We start from the raw sequence: 21,381 nt of genomic DNA on the forward strand, positions 1-21,381 counted from the left end.
TGTATGTAATTAGAAATCGCACATGGGATTGGTACGCTTTTCCCTGAATTTTCGTCCGTATACGGCAGGAGTTTCCAAAATATGTAGCATTAAAATGTCAAAACATTTGATTATATTATTGCATTATTCAAAAATTAACTTACCGATCTGTATGGAATTTTCAGGGTATACTTATTTTGGAGTATTTTGCTGTCTGGGGTAATTGCAAAATTTAAGGGTCACTTTCTAAGAAAATTGCCTTTGCATTTTTTGAACAATATTCGTATTTCTTAGAGCTTTAACAACATGAGAAAATCCGATTAAAAACAGAAATAGGTAACAAAATTCAATTGGTATTATAGTAGTCCTGTTGAGATAGTAACTAACCCATTTTTAGAATTCGACCCGAGACGAGTTTGTTTCTTTTTATTAATTTTTTCCTAATCGTTTGTAGCCGTTTCTTAAATTTGCTGATTAAAAGTATAGGTATCGTAATTTAATTTGAGTCTCAAGGGAAGAGAAATGTAGGTTACGGTGGATTGTTCCAAAAAAAAAGTGAGCAGATTTTGACCAAATTCAGCAAAAACCTTCACTTTGAGTTGAAAGTCGCTCAGAAAACATTTTAGCTCCGGAGGTGCCCTTGGAAGGGAGAAATTGGCTCTCAAAAGAGGACCATTTTCGAAAAAAAGAAACGTGTTATTTTCTTGCCTATCGCTACCCAGCCAGCCCAGCCTATTTATTGCTTTTTTTGAAAATTTTTCTTCTAGAGTATTTCACATTGATCCTGCCAAAATATCGGAAGGTATAATTTCTGAAACTAGAGAAATATTTTGGAACGGGGTGGTACCAATTTTTTCATTATTATTGCCAATTTCAAAAATTCGAGAAAAACGGCCGAAAACTTATGTCATTTTTTCGTTTTTTTTTTGAAATTTTCATTAATTAATAATTACTAAAAAATTGACACCATTGTGTTCCAAAATATTTCCGCAGTTTTAGGAATGATTATATTTCGATGTTTTGGCTTAATCAATGCAATATATTGGAGAAAAAAAATAATTTCAAAACACTAATTTATCCAAAAATAAGCGATTTGCAAATTTTCAACTGCTTAGTAGAATCCTAAAACTAAAGTCCCAAAACAGGTTGGGTAGCGACAGGAGTAAAAAAAAAACATGATTTTTTTCAAAAATTCCAGTCATCTTTGAGGCGCATTCCGAAGCTGAAATGTTTTCTGAGTAACTTTCAACTCAAAATGAAGGTCTCTGCTGAATTTGGTCAAAATCTTGTAACTTTTTTATGGGCGATCCGCCCTAATGTGTAGGTATTTACGAGATGGTGTTGAAGGTCAGTAAAGAAATGCCTCCGCATGGATTAGTTGTTCAAGGAAACAAAAAACCAAAAAAATCTCATCTCTATCATAATCTCGATAAATTATCAGTACTTAGTTTGCTGAAGATCGTTGCCCTTACATAATTTCTGCTTGGGCAGTTCAGGTGTAATTTTCTCAGGGTTCGTGGGCCCGAATTTGGATATTTGTTTGGGTCAGGCACTATGCCTTTTACATATCCAGAGTTCCCGAACGCTTTTCGCTTTATGTTTAGACATGCTTACCGACTTACGAGGAATGAAAAACCGGCCGTTGAAATTCAATGACCTTTGTTTTCTTGCCAAGTTAAGAAAAGATTGGTCGAAGCCAAACAAATGAACAATAAAAGGAATCACATCTTAAGACACCGATCCGTCAATTCAGATGTTTTTGATTCAAAAATTTCACTTGAAAGTACCTTTCAAGATATGTATTTAAAAAATGGAAGTTATTGTAAGTATTAAAAAAAGAAAGGAATTCTACACTGAGCGAAGTGAGGATCGACATTTTCGCTCGATCATGTTTATGAAAGCAAAAAAAATGCCTTACAAAAAGATTTTTTGAAGTACCTACATAAATTGTTTATTGATTATTATTACGGACATTACGGTGGCTGTTCTTCGCATTTATTTTCTGAAGAATCTCCTCACAATTTTCTTTATGAAGATGAGTCATAGGAGTTCAAAAGACATAAATGTATAGTACAACTATGGAATGGATAGAAACTCATGACAAAAACGAATAAAAGTCATGACGTATGTCGATTGCATAGTTCTCATAAACGCTCATTACAAATCTGACGTCAGTTTGGACACTCGAACAAAACATTACGTCATAGTGAAGGAAGTAAAAAGATAAAAACTGAACGTTGTTGGTGGTTTTTTGGTATAATGAAATCCGAATAAACGACGCTGCTTAGCTTTTATCAAAAAATTTGCGATTCTATGTCGCACCCACGTATACTAAATGCTAACATAAGCGCAGCTGTAAGTAATCTGAAATTACATTGAAAAAAAATAAAACGACAAATTTAAATTTTACTTTGTGATGAGGCAAAACACGTGTACCTACTTAAAGTTCACGTTGGCGCTAACGAAGTGTTCTCGTTTACATGATATTTTCTAACGAATAGACGTTGCTGAAAAGCATTATTCAAGAATTATCTTGCTCTACTTCGATATTACACAGTATAGACATGAAAATAACGAATTTTTAAAGCTCTCGGTTATTATTGAGGCTCCTATTACTTAAGTGCCGATAGACAACCTGCAAAAAAGTTACTTCCTATGTATGTGTAGTTTGGGTCATATATGCGTTGACACGAAATTTGCTTTTGCTGGACACGCTGAAAAAAATAATTACCTATCCTAATCGAGCTTTCTAGCTAATCATAATTTCTATCAGTGAGTAATATTCGGTGATATATAAATATGAAAATACAAATCATGGTTTCTTGATTGTATGCACATATAGTACATGCAAAAGTGGTGGAAAACCAGTGTGATAAAATTAATAACGTGCAATGATTGCGAGCGACGCAAAGCGACGATGAAAACGACAAATTCTGTAGTCGAGCGTATTACTGTAGCTCGCGAAATTTACGAGCTCACGTCGGAAAAACGTACAATCGCATAAATAATACGTATAAAGAAAATAATTCGACGATGACAGCGAAAAAAAAAATAATACCAAAGAAGGGAGCCGGGAGACAATAAGAAAAACTTGGAAAAATTCGTCTCGTCGAGTCGTGTACTTTTTCTATCTGTTTGCAAACTATACGCTCGTATTTCGAGGTGGAAAAAAATAAAATAAAAATCCCCCTAGAAATTAGGAAAATCGTCGTTAACGAGCGAAAAGCAAAAGCCAACAGATAAGATGGAAGAAGAGTGCTGGGGCAGGGAAGAATCGTTCGAAGGGATGAATGAAGTAAGCTGGGAGTATACGTTCTTTGGTATAATTTTTCATTTCGTGCGACGCTGCTGCGAAGCTTTTCGAAAATAAGAAAAGATATACGCGAGTACGTATAGCTCGAGCTACACGTGTGTTGATTCGACGATTCGACTTTGCGGTTACGTTGATCTGTGCATGAGACAGAAGGATGTGTGTATGGGGAGCAGGGGTGAAAATTTTCTGTTAAGAAATCACATTCTCGTATAAATGTACGTACTGCTGATAATGGTCTTTCTGTTAAATAACGCGTGGAATTTTTCGCTGGCGTGCTGTGAAAAAAAATCCGGAGTGGGAGATGAAGTACGTACAAATGTATAAGAAAAAATTCCTCTTCGTCTCGACAGATGCTCGCGTATAAATGAAAAAAAGAAATAAGAATTTCGTAGGTGTAAGTACGACAAGGTACGTGTACGTTTAACGATGACGAAATTGTAGAAATACCTCAGCAGCAACGTGAACCGAAGCGTTACCTTTTGAAAAAATGAAAAAGAAAGAAAAAGCGTCAAACGAAAGGGATTGAACGACTAAACGGCGGGTTAGTGGAGCAAAGGAGGGCATTGGCAGCGTAATTGGCATCGGTAATTAGTCGACTGTATATGCGGCTAAGCTTCGCGTGCGACCGAGTTGATTTAGCGTACAGAAAAACTACGCAGATCTCGCCAAACACTGTGTGAGTGTTAATTTTTCGAAACGACCAAAGTACCTTACATAGTATCGATGAAGGGGGTGGTAACGACGACGAGTGGATGGAGCAGAGGTTGTGGATTTGTTTATAATTACGCCTACGCAACGGTGTGTTTTATGTGTATTTACGTGGTTTAGCTAATGAAAGTTTTGTCACCTCGTTTCGTATGTTATTATTTTGGCGACTGGTAGCTAGCTACAGAGTACAGTTGCACGAAGGGGGAAGGAATTAAAATTTTGGCAATCGACTAGCTCGAAAACGTGTCTCGAACGATTTCGAGCGGCTAATTTCACTGTCAAAGTCAACGCTGAAATTGTATTTGTCGTGTACTATAAATTTTACGTACCTTCTCTGTACGTCGTAAATAATAAGTTTTCTCTTTTTTAATTTTATTCGAACGGTTCGATTGACATGTGACATAATACCTACTACGTTGAAGTTATCTGATGTGTTTTTTTTTTACTTTTTTGCTGAAAGCTGCAATAAGTTTACGAGATGGCAAATTTTGTCATCGTTGGTGGCATTCGAGGATTTAAAACGACAGGTATATCGTTGATTTTTTTTCATTATTGGGTCATTTGGCGAGCCAAATGCGTGGAAATTTTAGCGAGATTTTTGTGTTTGAAGGTACACCTAAGTTAAGTGTACGGTACGAGAATTAGGTGCGCATGATGAGTTGTAAATACTCGTAGAGTTGTAGAAATGCCACATGTTGTCGAAATTGTGGGCATTGTGAAGCGAATGAAATTTATGTACTGTGAGGTGGAGACAGGAAATAGATTTCGTGTGGGTGGAAAATTTAAGGAATTTTTCAGATGTGATATTTATAGAATGTGTGATTCATGGTCATCGTGAATACGAGGGTTTAAATTGTTGGCGATTTTAGATTAATTATGTAGGTACATGATTTTTTAGTGGAAGAAGAATTGACAATTATTTATTATAATTAATTAATTGATTGATGTTACTGGTATCATTCATCCAATAGGATAGGTGATATTATTTTGATCGGATTTTGTATCGATGATCGATCGGTTTTTGTATTAGTTTAGGTATCAATTATTCGATTTTGAGAAAGGTATACTTACGTAATTTTGTACAGACTTAGATTGAATAGTATACTTGTACAGGAATTTTAAGTGAAATGAGAGGATTTATTCGGACTAATTCCTACAAAAGGTTTTTTGCGGGATACTGTATGGGAAGGGGTCCTATTTAACATACTAAAAGTCTCACCCCGTACCCCGCGTGCGTCGCGTGCTAGAGCGTGAAAAGTTTCACGCCGCGGCGTTTTTTGCGATTTTCTCGCGAGGGGTTGATTTTACGTCGAAAATAGGTTAATTTTTGTGTTCTACGTCAAATTTCCGATCTAGTGATATGTCAACTGTCCTTCTAGCCCCAAGGGGGGTGGAGCTAGAACCATTCAAAAAAGGGGGGTTTCCTGAAAAATACATAAAGACTATAGGGGCCTAAGAGGGGTGAAATGGTCCCCAAAAGCGTTCGAGTTGATATTAGCATGGAAGATGGGTACCATTGAGAAACTTCCGCGTGAAAAATTTCAGATCCACGCCACCTCCCCTTTTTTGGGAACCCCCCTTTTCTAAAATTTCAATAACACTTTTCTCAGCCCCATTTCACCCGATTTTGAAAATTTTTCAGTATGTAATGTATATCCTTAGTAGGCATCCCCACAAAAATTTTCAACCCCCTCCCCTCATATTTACCCCTCAAAATGATGTAAAAATGTGTTTTAGGGAGGGTTGGGGTAAAATGGGAATTTTGGGGAAAATAACCAATTATTAATGAGTAGGGTGTCGTTTTCTTATGATTCGATACCGCTGAACACGAATATGATGTCAGATTTTTTGCTAGATTCATCTAGCCCTCTCCAGAGCACTTAACCCCCTCAATTTTACTATTGTTAGAAAGCATAAAATAAGTTGAAAAACGCCATTTTGAGGGGTAAATATGAGGGGAGGGGGTTGAAAATTTTTGTGGGGATGCCTACTAAGGATATACATTACATACTGAAAAATTTTCAAAATCGGGTGAAATGGGGCTGAGAAAAGTGTTATTGAAATTTTAGAAAAGGAGGGTTCCCAAAAAAGGGGAGGTGACGTGGATCTGAAATTTTTCACGCGGAAGTTTCTCAATGGTACCCATCTTCCATGCTAATATCAACTCGAACGCTTTTGGGGACCATTTCACCCCTCTTAGGCCCCTATAGTCTTTATGTATTTTTCAGGAAACCCCCCTTTTTTGAATGGTTCTAGCTCCACCCCCCTTGGGGCTAGAAGGACAGTTGACATATCACTAGATCGGAAATTTGACGTAGAACACAAAAATTAACCTATTTTCGACGTAAAATCAACCACTCGCGAGAAAATCGCAAAAAACGCCGCGGCGTGACACTTTTCACGCTCTAGCACGCGACGCACGCGGGGTACGGGGTGAGACTTTTAGTATGTTAAATAGGACCCCTTCCCCTACAGTATCCCGCAAAAAAACCTTTTGTAGGAATTAGTCCGAATAAAAATCTTAAATTCCTGTACTATACTGCTGTGACTGTTTGAAAAGTTTCAAAAACGACCAGTAAACTCAAAATCAACAATTTATTAAAGAATCTCGAATTTGAATAAAAGTCCAATTGTTCATCAGTAGTATAAAAGTTGAAAGGTACCATTTAAAAGTTCAAAAATTACGACGAAGATGAATTTTTATCCTCGTTAAAACCAACTAATTTTAAGAATGGGGTCTCAGTATCCGTTAAGGGACATAAGTTTTCCATCGTTTGTTACTAATTCGTAGATCTGAGCTCAAAATATTGACTTTCTTTGTTAATACCACTCTACTGAAGCTCCCCTACACCGCAGTGCTATTAAACATGGAAAAAATACGACGAAGTATGAAACAATGAGTTAGACAGACATCGTTTTCTAGAATTTCTAGGGTACTGAGTTCTAATACTCATTTGTATGTTTTGGATATGACCTCTCAGTGCACTATTTTTCGAATTCTTTTCTTTAAAAATAAAGGTTGTATGTAGAATGGAGGGATAGGTATTCAGATTCAGCGCATTCAATTAATTAACCCACATTTCAAGATGAATTTCAAAAATTCTCATACGAAAAAGTTGAACTAAAAAATTACTTTTTTGTTGAAAATTGAATTTGAGTCCTCATTCATTTTGGAATTTTGAGGATTTCTTCAATTTTCTCAAAACGAGTGTGTTGATTTCCATATTAGTCAAATTTAAAAATACGGACGGAAGATTGAAGTAAAAGGGCCAGTTCGTGGACATTTTCTATAAAATTTTATCACCTGAATTTTTCGCAGTTACCTCCTCCTCAATTTTTCAGGACTTTTAAAGAAAAACTTTGAACATAGCGTTTCAATCCGCCTTTCTTTGGCAATTTCGAAAGCTCAAGAATTTTTACATGACAAATTTGGAATGAAATACGGCCAGATATGTTGGTAGGAGGGGGTCTCAGTTTTGAAAAGTATTCGTTGTTTTTATTTTTCTATCGTTTTTTATATGTAATTCATTTTTGAAATTAAATTTTAAAAAAAAAATTTCAAAGTTTTCTTTGTAATTCAAAAAAAAAAAATCAGAAAATTTACAAACTTTTTACGATTGCTTTCTAGACAAAATGTTTTATGCAAAATGATCAATTTAAATTTTTCCGGAATCTCAGAAATTATTTTTTTTGTTGAAATCTATGTATCTGTCGAAGTATTGTGGAACGTTGAATCCCCTTTTATTGGATACGACACTTTAATTACCTGCAGTTCTCTACTTTTGAGCCCCTCCATCTCCAAAAAAAATTGAAAAATGATGAAATAAGATGTGAGATCGATTGTCACTAATTAGAGATTACTTCGTTGTGTAGTTAATGAAATATTACTTCCAATATTGGGAGAATAATACGTACATACCTAGAAAAATAAATGTTTTAGGTATTGAATATTTTAAAAACATTTTTTTATTTTTTTAAATTTCGTAACGTTTCATCATTTTTAGTGAATTTTTATCGCAAAATTGAATTTTCCCAGATAATTTTTTCCAAGTCTTCTCAATCCTAAACTCGATTAAAAATATGATTGCTTACTTAATAAATAGGTAAATCAAAAACAGGTTGTGTTGTAGAAGGTTCTTGAGAATTTTGACATTAATTATCTCAAAAGTTCTACTTTTCCCGTAAAAATTCGTTTTTGTTTTCAATTCCACGTCTGAAGCGAGAACAGAAGTAAATAAAGTCCAGATCCACAATTTTAGTTTTGTGTATTTGAGTTTTTGTACATGAAAACCAGCCAGGCACTGGTGAAGAATTCGTTTTTTTACCGAAATTTTTTATTTAACCAAAAAGACTTAATTCTTTTTCAATTAAAGTAGAAAAATTAATGGAAAACAAATTAGGTACAAGATATTGGATAAATTAAGTAGAGCTTTGATAAATGAAATGATGAAAATTGGAAAAGAAAAGTGAAAGGGGAAAAAAGAAGGTGTTTGTGATCGATGAATATTCGAAATATTTTCCAAATTATTTGGGTCCCCATAGTGGCAGTTTTTTCAGAAATATTTTTAAAAATGTTGACAAAAATAATATTTGCAATTTTTTTCAAAAAGACGTTCTCGATCTCATTCCACTTATTCTGCTTGGTAAAGAATTATTTCAGTTATTAGTGGAGCAATTTTTCACTGATTTGCTGATTCATTCTTTTTTTCTCTCGGCTCTTTACTGATCAGAAGAAAAATCAAGATCGAAAATTATTTACTAAGAAAAAAAAGTGCAGGAAAACATTTTATTCCTTGATGAAGATAAGTCTTTTTTTTTGCTCCTAAAAAAAGGCAAAAAAGTTATTTTTAATTTCAAGTACAGCAGAAGCATCTATGTTCTATGCTTATAATTTCTTGTAGCTTCTGCATTCGCAAATGAAAATAACGAAGAGTGTCTAAATATTGTACAAATAATTAGTAAGCATTTAAAAAATGGTTGGAACGTTAATTTTACTGTCGCATAGTTTTTGACTGCTTGAAGCATGCACCTAACCTAGTTAATATGCATTCATTTATTTGATGCAGTTCTCGAGCTTACTCTCGTATTAGTAGATTTTTTGAAGTTTTTTAACCACTTACAATAGGTAACAGAATGATTCGTTAACTAACTTTCCGTTTGAATTAAATTGTGTGTCCATTATTAATTTTTCGATTGAGTTTTCGAATAAATTCATTGGAGATTACTTATTTCGTTGTGTTATAAAAAATTGTTAACAGTATAAATAATAATAATATGTGATGATAATAATAATAATAGTATTGGAAGTATGGAAAAAAGATGGATGCATTTTTTATTGAATATTTGAAAAAAAACTTCAGAACGTCTCATAATTTTTGGTGAATTTTTAGAGTTCCTTTACTAAAATCGCCTCAAGTTCTCTCAATCCTAAACTCGATTAAAAATCTGATTATTTGCTCAAGAAATAAATCAAAAACAAGTGGTAAAACAAGTTTTACAATGTTGTAAATATTATTTTAACTACATAAACGCTTGAAAAATTTGACATCTATCTCAAAATTTCTACTTTTTCCCATAAAAAATCGTTTTTGTTTTCAATTCCACGTCTGAAGTGAGAACAGAAGTATGTAAATGAAGTCCAGATGCACAATTTTAGCTCTGTAAGTTTGAGTGTTTGTACATTAAAAAAAAACTGAATGCATTTTCTTGCAGTAATTACGCAATTTTTCTTCACAACAGTCTATACACTTTTAATTGAAAATTAATCACTTACTCGTACTCGTCTGATTGAATTGAGTTATCAAGTAAAGAAAATTTCGATATTACTCTATGTTAGATGGTTTTCACCTTCATAGTGTCTCATCGGTACGCTGCTGTGAACGTTCTCAAGGATGAGGAGATGCTTCATTCGATGTTTTTTAAACTTAATTTGCAAAAAAAAAAGCTTTTAATTTCAAGTACAGCAGACGCATCTAAGTATGTTCTATATGCTTATAATTTCTTGTTGTTTCTGCATCTCAGCATCTGCAAATGTAAATAATGAATAGTGCCTAAATATGTATTGTACAAATACAAGTAATTGATAAGCACTTTAGAAAAATGGTTAAAACGTGAATTTTACTGTCGCAGTTTTCAACTACTTGAAGCTCTCGCACCTAACCTAAGTTACGAGTACCATACGTTCTTTTATTTGATGCAGTTCTCGAGCTTACTCTCGTATGTATTAGTAGATTTTTTGAAGTTTTTTAACCATCTTACAATAACAAAATGATGCGTTAACTATGTATTTTGAATTTAATTGTACTCGTATGCATCTGGAAAGGCTGAAAAAACATAAAATTTTGTATCTTTAATTAATTTTTATTTAAAATTTGATCGAGTTTTCGAATGAATTTATTCTACGTCTTTTCATCTCGTTTCGGTCTTACAATGCAATTGTTTTTTCGCCAATTTCCTTTAGCCCCAAAACTTATAATTTATTAGATAAACGCCAACGCGAATAAAATTGCTCATCTTATGAGAAGGAATGTAGGAAGTGCGACCAATTTTTTTCTCAACATATGATAACAAGTGACTAATGACTACAATAGACGAGAGGGGAACAAGTTGGATGTGGAGGAAGGTAACTTGGCATTTACGCGACGAATTTATTTTATAGCATTTTTCGCCTCTTTTCTCGATATTTAAAATTTATGCGCTCTTGTTTCTATCTTTTTTTTTTAATAAGATGGTCACTTCGCAGTTCGCCTCGCCTCTGCCTGTGTTTTTCGCGTATCAAGGAGACGAGAGAATTTTTACGATATCGTGTGAATGATGTGCTGGTATTTTGTTCGCGATGTAAATGCGTGATTACTCGGCTACATTATTATACTCGTAGAAGATGATGCGGCGTAAGTGCCAAAAAAGCACGGATCATGGGGCGCCATCGTATCGCCTCTCTGTCGGGAGAAATATTTCGCATCGTTATAGTCTCACTCACGCTTTAGAGAATGTGATGTGTCGGCGGAGCGATGTGCAATGTGGTTACATAGCAATAAAAAACGAAGAAAAAAACTAAAAAGAGAAAAAAGCACAACACCGTACAGGATATTGTAGGTGTTTGAAGTCGTGAAAATAATGCGCGATGTTTTACGCTATTTTGTTCTTTAGTTGTACCCGCCGAAGACACGCGATTAGTCGACTTTTTGATCGAGTTGCGATGAGACCGCGATGATGGTGGTGATTTTTTGTGTGTTTTTTTCGCCTCGATCTCGATGATGAAATTTATTCTTAGATTTGGGGCGACAAACTTGACCTAAATTCGGATAATTATTTCGAGCGATCATCTGTGTCGGTGTCGCGTCATCGCACTAAATGCAATTTACCCAGTTTTGATATTTTCGACCAGAGAGTCTAGACTTGGATTTTTTTTTTCGTGTACGAAGTACTCGTTTGCGAATTTGCATAGGACTGGTGTTAGTGTTTGAAAAAAATTTCTGAAGAAGTTGTATTTGCAAATAGATAAAGAAAATGGATTGTAACGTGTTGATTGTTTGCGAATTACATGTTTTAGGTAAGAATTTCGTTACTTACCTATAATAATAATATATGACGCGTTAGATATTATTTTTCTCTGGTTCTCGAATACATTCCGTATATGTAGTATTGGCTTGATGCCATTTTTCGCTGCCATTGTTATACATTGCGGACGTACGTATTATTGTGGTTTTGTGGCGCGCGTAAATGGTATGTGATTTTTCACTACTGTTGTTCGCGTGTATAGGTATCTATCGTCGGTATCGATATAATACATAAGAACAGCAGCAGCGTATTTCATATTGAACTTGAAACGACGACGTACGAGTATAAAAACCAGCGATATAAATAACGATTGAGATGGTAAATTGCATCTACGCGTAAGCTATTTGGAAGCTACCTTTGCGTATAAGGAAAGATATGTGTTCAAGGTTACCCAACGAGAAGTAAAAGCTAAAAGGGTTTATGGAGGCGTAATGAGGAAAACACGAGATCAGAATTTAATAAATTTTTATTGCTTCGATAGAGATTTACAGAGACGTAAATTGATCAAGTCTTGGTATTTCGTGTTGGTAATTGAATGGAAAAGGCTTTTTTGTGGTAGATTTTTCATTTGACACGTCGTGCGAGGTACATATAAATGTCTGAGTAAAGTGGTGGAATAAATGTTGGCGTGAGTAGGGTATAAGAAAAATTGAGAGGACACATATTTTTCAATTTTTAAAACTTCACTATTTTTTGTTATCATTAAAATAATATCCTCCTGCAGTTTTCATTCATAATTATTTGGTTTATTCCAAGCGTTATTTTTTAAAAAGAAAAATCAAGAAATTAATGGCACAAAATGTCCAAGCTATTCTGAGATATGACAGGAATTTTTGCGAACTGAATTACAAGATTAATCTATATTTTGAACTACAATAATGATCGCCGTTAGATTTATCATTTGATTCATCAAAAAAAAATTGGAGAGGAGAGGAAGGTGGATGTAAAATTTTAATTCGCTGATAATCTTTTGTGCGTATGAAAATTCTGCGTTGAAAAAAATTAAAAATCACTTACTTACGGTAGATTGCTCATGAAATAAACTAACTTTCGTTATTGAGACTTGCGTAACCTAGGAATAAAGCAAATAAAACGTTTTCCAAAACAAAAACACAAAGAACAATTTTGAAAGAGTACATCTCGATACTTATTTTGGCACCCTGTCATCGCAAAATCGGTAAATCATTTCACTTCATTGGGAAAATACAAATTCGGCACGTCAGTTTTGTGGTTTGGGGAACTTTTAAACACAAGTAAACACAAACAGAGAATTTTGAGAGGGCGAAAGTCTAAATGCAAAGCATCTGCGAAAATATATATTTTTGAAAGAAATCATTACTAGAAAATGAAAGAAACAAATCTGTAGAAATTAAGATCATAATTGATCGTTTTGAGAGAATAATTAACCTAGAAAGTTCACATGAACTATTTCAAATAAATTCATCGAATAAATCGATAATTCAAAACTCTTATGAGTAAGTACGTAGTTCGGTTTTGGTTTTTTTCTCGCTGTTTTTAATGTAAGTAATACATTGTGATTTTCAAGATTTTTTTCCTTTTTTCAAAAATTATTGAAATTAAAAAAAATGGAAATAAATATAAGTATTAAAAATGTAAAAAAATTATAACTCATTTCAACACTCAGATCAGAGTTCAATCATTTAAATTTTTGAAATGAAAAAATGAAGGGAAAAAAAGAAAATGGATGAAAAATTGCTTCAAAAAAATCAACCAATAATTGAATTGAATTATTATCGGTTTTTTGTTAATCCGAAAAATAACATTTTTCAAGCGTTATGGATCATTTATGGTTTTTATTAGAAAAATCATGTTTGGTTACTTTTTGTAAAATACTTGGTTATTTATTGGTTATTGATAGAGAGAGAAAAAATATTTCATATTTGACCTAGAGATTTCCTAATGGTTATCTATACTTAAACAACTATACTTCAATCAAAATTTAAAAACTTATGCTTTACTTTTGTATGTAGGTGAGCAGCATGAATCCGAAATTATTCGAATTGAGAGATTAGAAATATATGTTTATATTTCTATAAAAATTAATTTAATTCGCGAAAAATACATCACTGTCCTAAAACGAGAAAGACTGAATTTTTTAAAAGGAACTAAACTAACTAACTAGGTATGAACGAAAATGTAAGCGATGAAAAGAGAATGACAAAAACTTAAGGGGATGGTTGGAGGTTGTAGGATCATACTTGGAAGGATCTATTTTGTTTGACAGGAGCGTTAGAAGAACTGGCAGTTATAGAGAGAGAAAATATGTAAGTGATCATAGATGAAACAATCTTCATAAATTTTGCTGAACATAGAATTGGTTACCTACATGTATTATGCTCCTCCCTCTCCCCTTCAATCAAGTTCGTTATCGACGTTCTCATTTTCCTAGATGTTGAGCATATATGCGGAAATATCTAATTTCGAAAGAAATCACGAAATTCACGAAATCATTACTATAAAATAAAAGAAATAAATCTGAAGAAATTAAGATCATAATTGATCATCTTGAGAGCATAATTAAATTAGAAAGTTTAAATGAAATATTTCAAATAAATTTATAGTTAGGGAATTAATGGAGAAAAAAAAGAAACGATGGAAGTCTACTTACGTTTATTCTCATATTTGAGGGTATATTTTCTGGCAGAGTACAATCTGAATAAATTTAGATACTCATAACATTGCATAGGACTATCAAGTCAGCATTATAAAGCAGGAAATTAAGCCACCATCATCTTGAGGATTCTCGGACTGATAATGGGTATCAAATATTTAAAAACACAAAATAAAGTCATTAATTCGGGAAATCATTCAAATCATTTTAATTCGAATTCTCGACATTAAAACAGTATCTCAATTACATAAAATTGACAAAAAATCACGAAATTTTAAAAGGCGAATGTCCATTATAACAAAATACGTCTTTTCACTTCAGCAGAACTCATAAGAGTTGAATGAAGATGATACAGTTGCCTAGCTATCGAAACATCTCGATAACGTTATCTCGAAATCTGTTTTTTTTTTTTTTTTTTTTTCAACAAAAGTGGAAAAACCATACATACCAAAGTATCAGAGATTACTTCTAGATAGAATAATTTCATCTTCTTATGCTCCTGTTGACAAATATTTTGTATAATTAAAATAATATCCTGCTGCAGATTTTTCAGTTTATTCTAAAAGCATTATTTTTTAAAATAAAATAATCATAAAATTAATGACACAAAGTGTGCAAGTTATTCTGAGATATTGCAGGAACTTTTGTGAACTGGATTACGATATTATTTCTGGTATAGTGAAAGGTTTTTTCAAAGTGTTTCAAAAAAATTAAAAATCACCTACTTGCCGTGATTGTTCCAAATATTCTCTTATTTTTTCAGTTGTCGTTGAATTTATCATTTGTTTAACGAAAATTATTTTGGAGAGGGGAGGAAGGCGGGCGTAAAATTTAATTTACATATAATCTGTAGAAGTAGAAATACAATGCCATGAAAAATGTTAGTAAAATTTTGAGGATATGGAAATTGTAATAGTGAGAGGTTTTTTCAAAGTGTTTCGAAAAAATTAAAAATCACCTACTTACCGCTATTGTTCCAAAACGTCACTTTTTCGCAAAAGTAGTCGTCTCCTGAAATAAAAAATGTAACCATGTTGATACACAACAAATTAAATGAGCATTGCAATTATTATGGTACATATAAACCCGAGGGTAGGAGGGGCGAATTTTCTAAGCTCAAGAGTGACAGTTTTGCATTAGGATTTCTAAATGAGGAAATAGAAGGAATCTAAAGAAAATAGGATAAGTGGGTAGTTTATAGGAAAGGACAAGGTATGAGGAAACCTATAGTTTATACACAATTACACATACATAATAACACAGCTACTGTGGACAGTAATTTCAAATGAAAAATCCTTCATCCAAACAATCTAAAAGGAAACTAAAAACAATCATTTAAACAAGTGATGAACACAAACAGAGAATTTTAAAAATGCAAAAGCCTATAGATGCAAAGCATCTGCAAAAATATCTAATTGTAAAAGAAAGCATGAATTCACGAAATCATAATCATTACAATAAAATAAAAATGAATCTGCAAAATTTTTAGATTAAAATTGATCATTTCAAGAGCATTAAACTAAAAAGTTCACATGAACTATTTCAAATAAATCCGTCAAATTAATTGATAATTCAAAACTTACGAGTACATAAGTTATTTACAGTTGAGGAGTTGACTCAATAATTAAATTGAGTAGGTATATCGTATAAAATAACAGTTCGATACCTATTTCATGACATTGGGTAGGACCTCCTGGTCGCTTAAAAAGTCGATATCCTGGAGCAGGATATTTAAGCCATTACCTTGTTCATCTTGAAGATTCTCGAATTGAATAATATCAAATTGTAATTAAAAATTCAAAATAAAGTGAATAATAATTTGCAAAATCGTTCAAATCATTTTAATTCGAATTCTCGACATCAAAATAATACATATTATTTCAATTACGTTAAAAATAAAAATCATAGAATCTTAATAGGCATAATATGCCTGTACATACATCCAAACACGACGATGGTGAGTTGTTTTTATTGAACCTTACAAGTAAATTTTCGATTGAAGTTACACTTAAATCAAAATTTAAAAATTGATGCTTTACTTGGTGAGGATGTCATGTCGTCATGCTGTGATACTGACTCAGTAGTTTATATAGTTGTGATGGCAAAAATCAAGTTGAAATTGAAACTGGTGAAATTTTCGATAATTTTTGTCATTTTTCACAAATTGCACTGAATAGTTCATCTTTTTGTTCCTTCGACATCTATTGTCGACAAATCGATTTTTTTACTTTGGTGTAGGTTAGGTTGCCTCATTACCGCTTGGATATTAGACACCTGTGATGGAACACCCAGCAAATGATTACTGTAATTTGAGTCATTTTATCTGTGAGAACTTACAGGGAATTTGATGGTAGCTTGGGGTGTTGTGCATTGATTGATTTGATAGTTTCACCATCGCCCAACACGACGATGGTGAGTTGTTTTTGTTGAATCTTACAAGTAAATTTTTGATTGAAAGTTACACTTGAATCGAAATTAAAAAATTGATGCCTTACCTCTATGCTGAACATACTCGTATTTTATTTTTGCATTTACGGTCACATCGATAAGAAATTAGTTAATTTTCCATTATTTCTCGTATCGTCGTCGTCATTTTTTGTCGCTGTTGCAGTCGTTATTTATGATCGGTATACGAAGCTTGGCATTCGTTAATTTAAATATGGAAATGGCACGATAACGCTGGAGGAAAAATTTTATCGGCGTTTTGGCCCATTTTAATTTCCGTTTTTAACGAGTGCCTGGCTAGTGCTTCCTATCTACCTGCCTACCTATCTGGCACCTATTTACCTATACTGATGATGTTAACGTCAATATGCGCAATCACAAAGTTAATTTACTTACTGCTCGAGATCAAGTTTTTTACTTCTCTATCGTTTCATGTACAGGCTACGTGATATGCTTACAGTGAGAGGATTGGGCATAAATAATCTCCAGACGAGTACAGTACACATATGTATCCATCAACTTCCCCTCACTTATTGGGGGTAGGAAAATAAATAATTAACACTACGTTACAACTTATAGTACATGTATGGATTAGGCACGTTTTTATACGTCTTTCGTACAGTATATGAATTCGGCGAATATTAAATAAAGGAAATAACCTCCAAGGACGGGGTAGGTTAGAGATACACGAAGCTATATGGAAGAAGGAGAAGGTCGTAAAGGTGTAAATTGGAAAACCTTGGACCAGCCAAAGAGGAGACTAGAAGAGGAAACGACTCACGCGACTGGGTTGGCAGGGAGACCGAGAAAAGGCTGCTACCGCTGAAAAAGGCCAATTTTACGATATCACGTCGCAGTATTCGACGCAGCAAAGGGTTGGTAGCGGTATTGTGATGTATATGCATGTGTGGGAGTATAAGTTGACAGGGGGGAGGCCCGGATTTAGGGCGAAAAGGCAAGGCTGGCTGTAATGATTTCGTCGTTTTTGTCGTGATATACGTCGCTCCCTCTACTCCCATCTTTTCGCCACTCTGTGTTGTTTTTTTTCAGCTTTTCTTTTCCTTATTTTTTATGCAGTATGAGCTGGGAAAAAACACCACCTTAGGGCAGTTTCAGATTAGGCTGATGTCGGTTCTTAGGATGAATTTAGATGTGTTTTTTTATACTCATATAGGCGTTTATAAAATTTTCGTGTTGTTTTCTCGGGTCATTTTTAAAGTACCATATAAACAAGCAGATTAATGGCTGTAATTTAGTAAAAGTTGATTTAGTAATTATTATTGTGCCATGTCGCCGCGATGTCGTATGCGTGCGTATGTTTTTACTTGTATTTGTATCTGGCAGGCTGGCGGCTTTGATGTCGTAGCATGTGTTTTTGTTGTTATGTGTAAGATGTATGTGTGGCAGTGTGGCGTTGTTTATTGCCGGGTGGAGGAGAGAGGAGGGTGCAGAGAAGCCGAAGGCGAAGTGTGAAAATATGGTATTACAATGAAAAAAATTACTTACTAGTTTTCTGTATACCAAGTGTCCCATAATGTGGCTTAGCAATAAGATGACTCTTTCTATCCGGGGAATATCTTCGAAAAATAAAAAATTTCTTACTGTACGAGGCTACTACATACAACGATTATTTCTAAAAAAAACCGTTTCTGGCGAAAAAAGTACCATGGGCCTTTCTCAAAAAAAGTGCTCGATGTTCCTTCTGAAATTAGTACACGAGTTTTTCAAGTTGGCCACTTGAAAAATTTTCTCAAAAATAGGAGCTGAGGAGGAACCACGAATCATACACTTGAGAATTAAGTCATAAAATAATTCAACATTTTTTATAAATTTAATGTGTACGTGTAGAAAAGTTTTTCAACATAAATTCGATTGTGGCAAATTTCTTACGGGACACCCTGTAGAATATGTTACATTTCGTCATTATTTTCGTACACATATAGGTACATTTGTAGAACATTATTCCAAGTTCGTGTGAATATATTGTACCGAGTTGTGGTGCTCATTTATACTAGAATAAAGGTGTAGGAGTCTGGGCGAAGGAAGAAAAAAAAAGTCAGCACGAAATGTACGCGAGATGCAAGACAAAAGAGTTGATTTAAAGTGGATTACGTAGCGACGCGACGATTCCATTTCGTGTTTGGAATAATTTAGGATATTTTAGACGCGACTTCGTAGATATTTTTTCCTCTTTTGCCATTTTTCGCGAGTCAAATTTTTTCTCGTCGTTAACTCGATATTATAGAAAGAAAATATAGCCGAGGTGATTTGTCAGGAAACTGCACTCGGTATATGATATGTATACAATCTGTTTTTATGATCCTATAAATCCGTTTATGCTAATTTTAGACTCGAATGTTTGAAAAGGATCTATCTTCTACATGCTTTGGTATTCGGTTAATTTTACTTACGAGACAGAATTGCTTATCTTTGAAATTCAAGGAGATATTTGGTGTCATTGTCCAATGTAGTAAGGGTAATGGACCTTTGAACTGTCCTAAATTGGGGATAATTTCTCCAAAATTAGCCCTTTTTGATTAGGTGAATTGAATATTAATTCAGAGACATTCACCTGGCATATCAAAGGCAAACGCTTACTTTCATATACTTACTCACTGTACATTGTACAATTTCGGTTCATTAAAATGATTTGTTTTGTTTCGATTTTAAATCGTAGAACGTTTGTATTCGTTCAGCTTTAAAATTTCGAATAAAAATATATAAAATGTCGAATAAGTTTTTCGCTACAATAAATTTCAAATTATGCTCGACTTCTTCGAAATAAAGAAAGCGTCGTGTTTTTGGAAAATTTCCATCAATAGCTGGATTTTCCGTCGTCGTTTGAAATTTCGTCTGAAAGTTTGGAACTTTTTTTTTTTACTTTCGAGAAGTTTGTTAGCTTATTTGTAACACGTTCGAATTCGTGGGCGGACAATTTCGTCGATGAGATTTAGTCGTGTGTGTTGTACTGCTTATTATTTAGAAGGTAGACGAGAAACTATACGTCTCTACGAGTAGGTTTTGATTACTTATATTTTTTATTGAAATTTTTGTCTTGTGTTCCAAAATACGTGTTTGCGTGTTTTATTTTTTTCGTTCAAGGTTTACCCCCTTCTTTTTCTTATTTTTTAGTCAGCTTTGTGGTTGTACTGAAAGTTTTTACTTTTTATAGCTAAGTACATCTTTGCCTTTTATTGTGCTTCCTTTTCTGATGAATCAGTTGAAGTCAAAACAGGTCTATTCTGTAGATTTTTCCCATAATTTGCTGTTGTCGCTGAAATGTTAAAGAATTGAGGAGATTCAGTTTGAAGAGATGGTAAAAATTGATTAAAAATTACTTACTTTTAAATATTTGTAGAGAAAATATGATGTATTTCTCCCAGGGACGAAACTAGGCATTTTCTTTGGGGGGGTATTGGACCAAAAATTTGCCGACTGATATGACAAAAAAATACCTATTTTGCCGACTAAAACAGTGAGTTTTTTAATGTGAAATAAAATCTGATGAGAAGAAAAGTTTGCCAATTGATATACTGAACACATATGTGGGTATTAGGTTATATTCATAGCCTATTATGACATACATAAAAATTTGCATGTTCATTTTTCAATTTTAAGAAGCCTTAAGCTGAATTTTTTCAATTTATAAAAATGAAAATAAATAAACAAATTGGCCCGAGCGTAGCGAGGGCAAAAGCTTTTGAAAATTTTTATTTTTATTTGTAAAAAAACAATGATTTTTCATGAGAGGAGGTTGATTTTTTCGGTTTGAAATTTCCAGAATTTGATTGATTTTTTTTTAGAAATTTCAGCTCCAAAAAAGAAAAGCAAAAGGTCCAAACGAAGCGAGGGCAAAGCTCTCGAAATCTCGTATTTCGAGAAGTAAAAAAACATTTTTTTTCTCTACGTGAGGAGTTTATTTTTGGATTTAAACATTTTTTAAAAGTTTGAATATGTAGTTGATTTTTAGATAGTTTGATTTTGAATAAAAAAAAAAACAACCCGCCTGAGCGAAGCGAGGGCTGAAGTATTTGAAAATTCATAATTTAAGTACTTAGTAAGTATACGTAAATTTTTACTCTCTCACAAAAAGTTAATTTTTTAATCACCTACATTCCACATTCTCAATATTTAGAAGAGTACCTCTACCTAGAACCAATTTTTCCCAGGTACAAAAATTTAGAAACAGAATAGTATTCAGCCCGAGCGAAGCGAGGGCAAAATTTTCAAAGAATGTGCTATTCCAAGTTCCATAAAAGTCGGCAAATAAGCTTCTTTATAAGGACAAACAATTTTTAAAACTGATCGACTTTGTCAAGTCTCAGCAAAGTCGGCAAATTTTGGCAAAGTCGGCGATTGCCGACTAAACCCATTTTTGCCGAATTTGCCGACTATCCATAATGACTGGGGGGGGGGTGTTACACCCCCCACACCCCCCCTTAGTTTCGTCCCTGATTTCTCCGTCCAGGGCCCATAGTATTTGGAGTATGTATTGTATGCCCTCACTTTAACTGAATAAACAGCGTTGATTCCGCAGAGATAGTCCAAGTTGTAAGACTGTCCATTCACTGCATTAAAGTCGTCGATGATAAACTTCTTTCCTTGTAAAAGTAATGCATTAAACTTCTCGGTAATTTAAGTAATGTTAAGCAATGCATTTTGCCTGAAAAGTAATGTATTTTTTCTCAAACTCATTTGAAATTCTTTAAAAACCTCAAAATGAATCGATTGGCGAAATTTTTAA

At 33.6% G+C, this 21,381-nt stretch overlaps 1 protein-coding gene across 8 annotated transcripts in view; it reads left to right on the plus strand.

Annotated features, from left to right (window-relative positions):
- LOC135843216 (phosphatase and actin regulator 1-like) overlaps nucleotides 1-21,381 on the plus strand; it is a 126,764-nt gene that overhangs the window by 94,610 nt on the left and 10,773 nt on the right. The window lies entirely within an intron of this gene.

This window comes from Planococcus citri, chromosome 4 (genome assembly GCF_950023065.1).
Source record: "Planococcus citri chromosome 4, ihPlaCitr1.1, whole genome shotgun sequence".
Taxonomy (NCBI): domain Eukaryota; kingdom Metazoa; phylum Arthropoda; class Insecta; order Hemiptera; family Pseudococcidae; genus Planococcus; species Planococcus citri.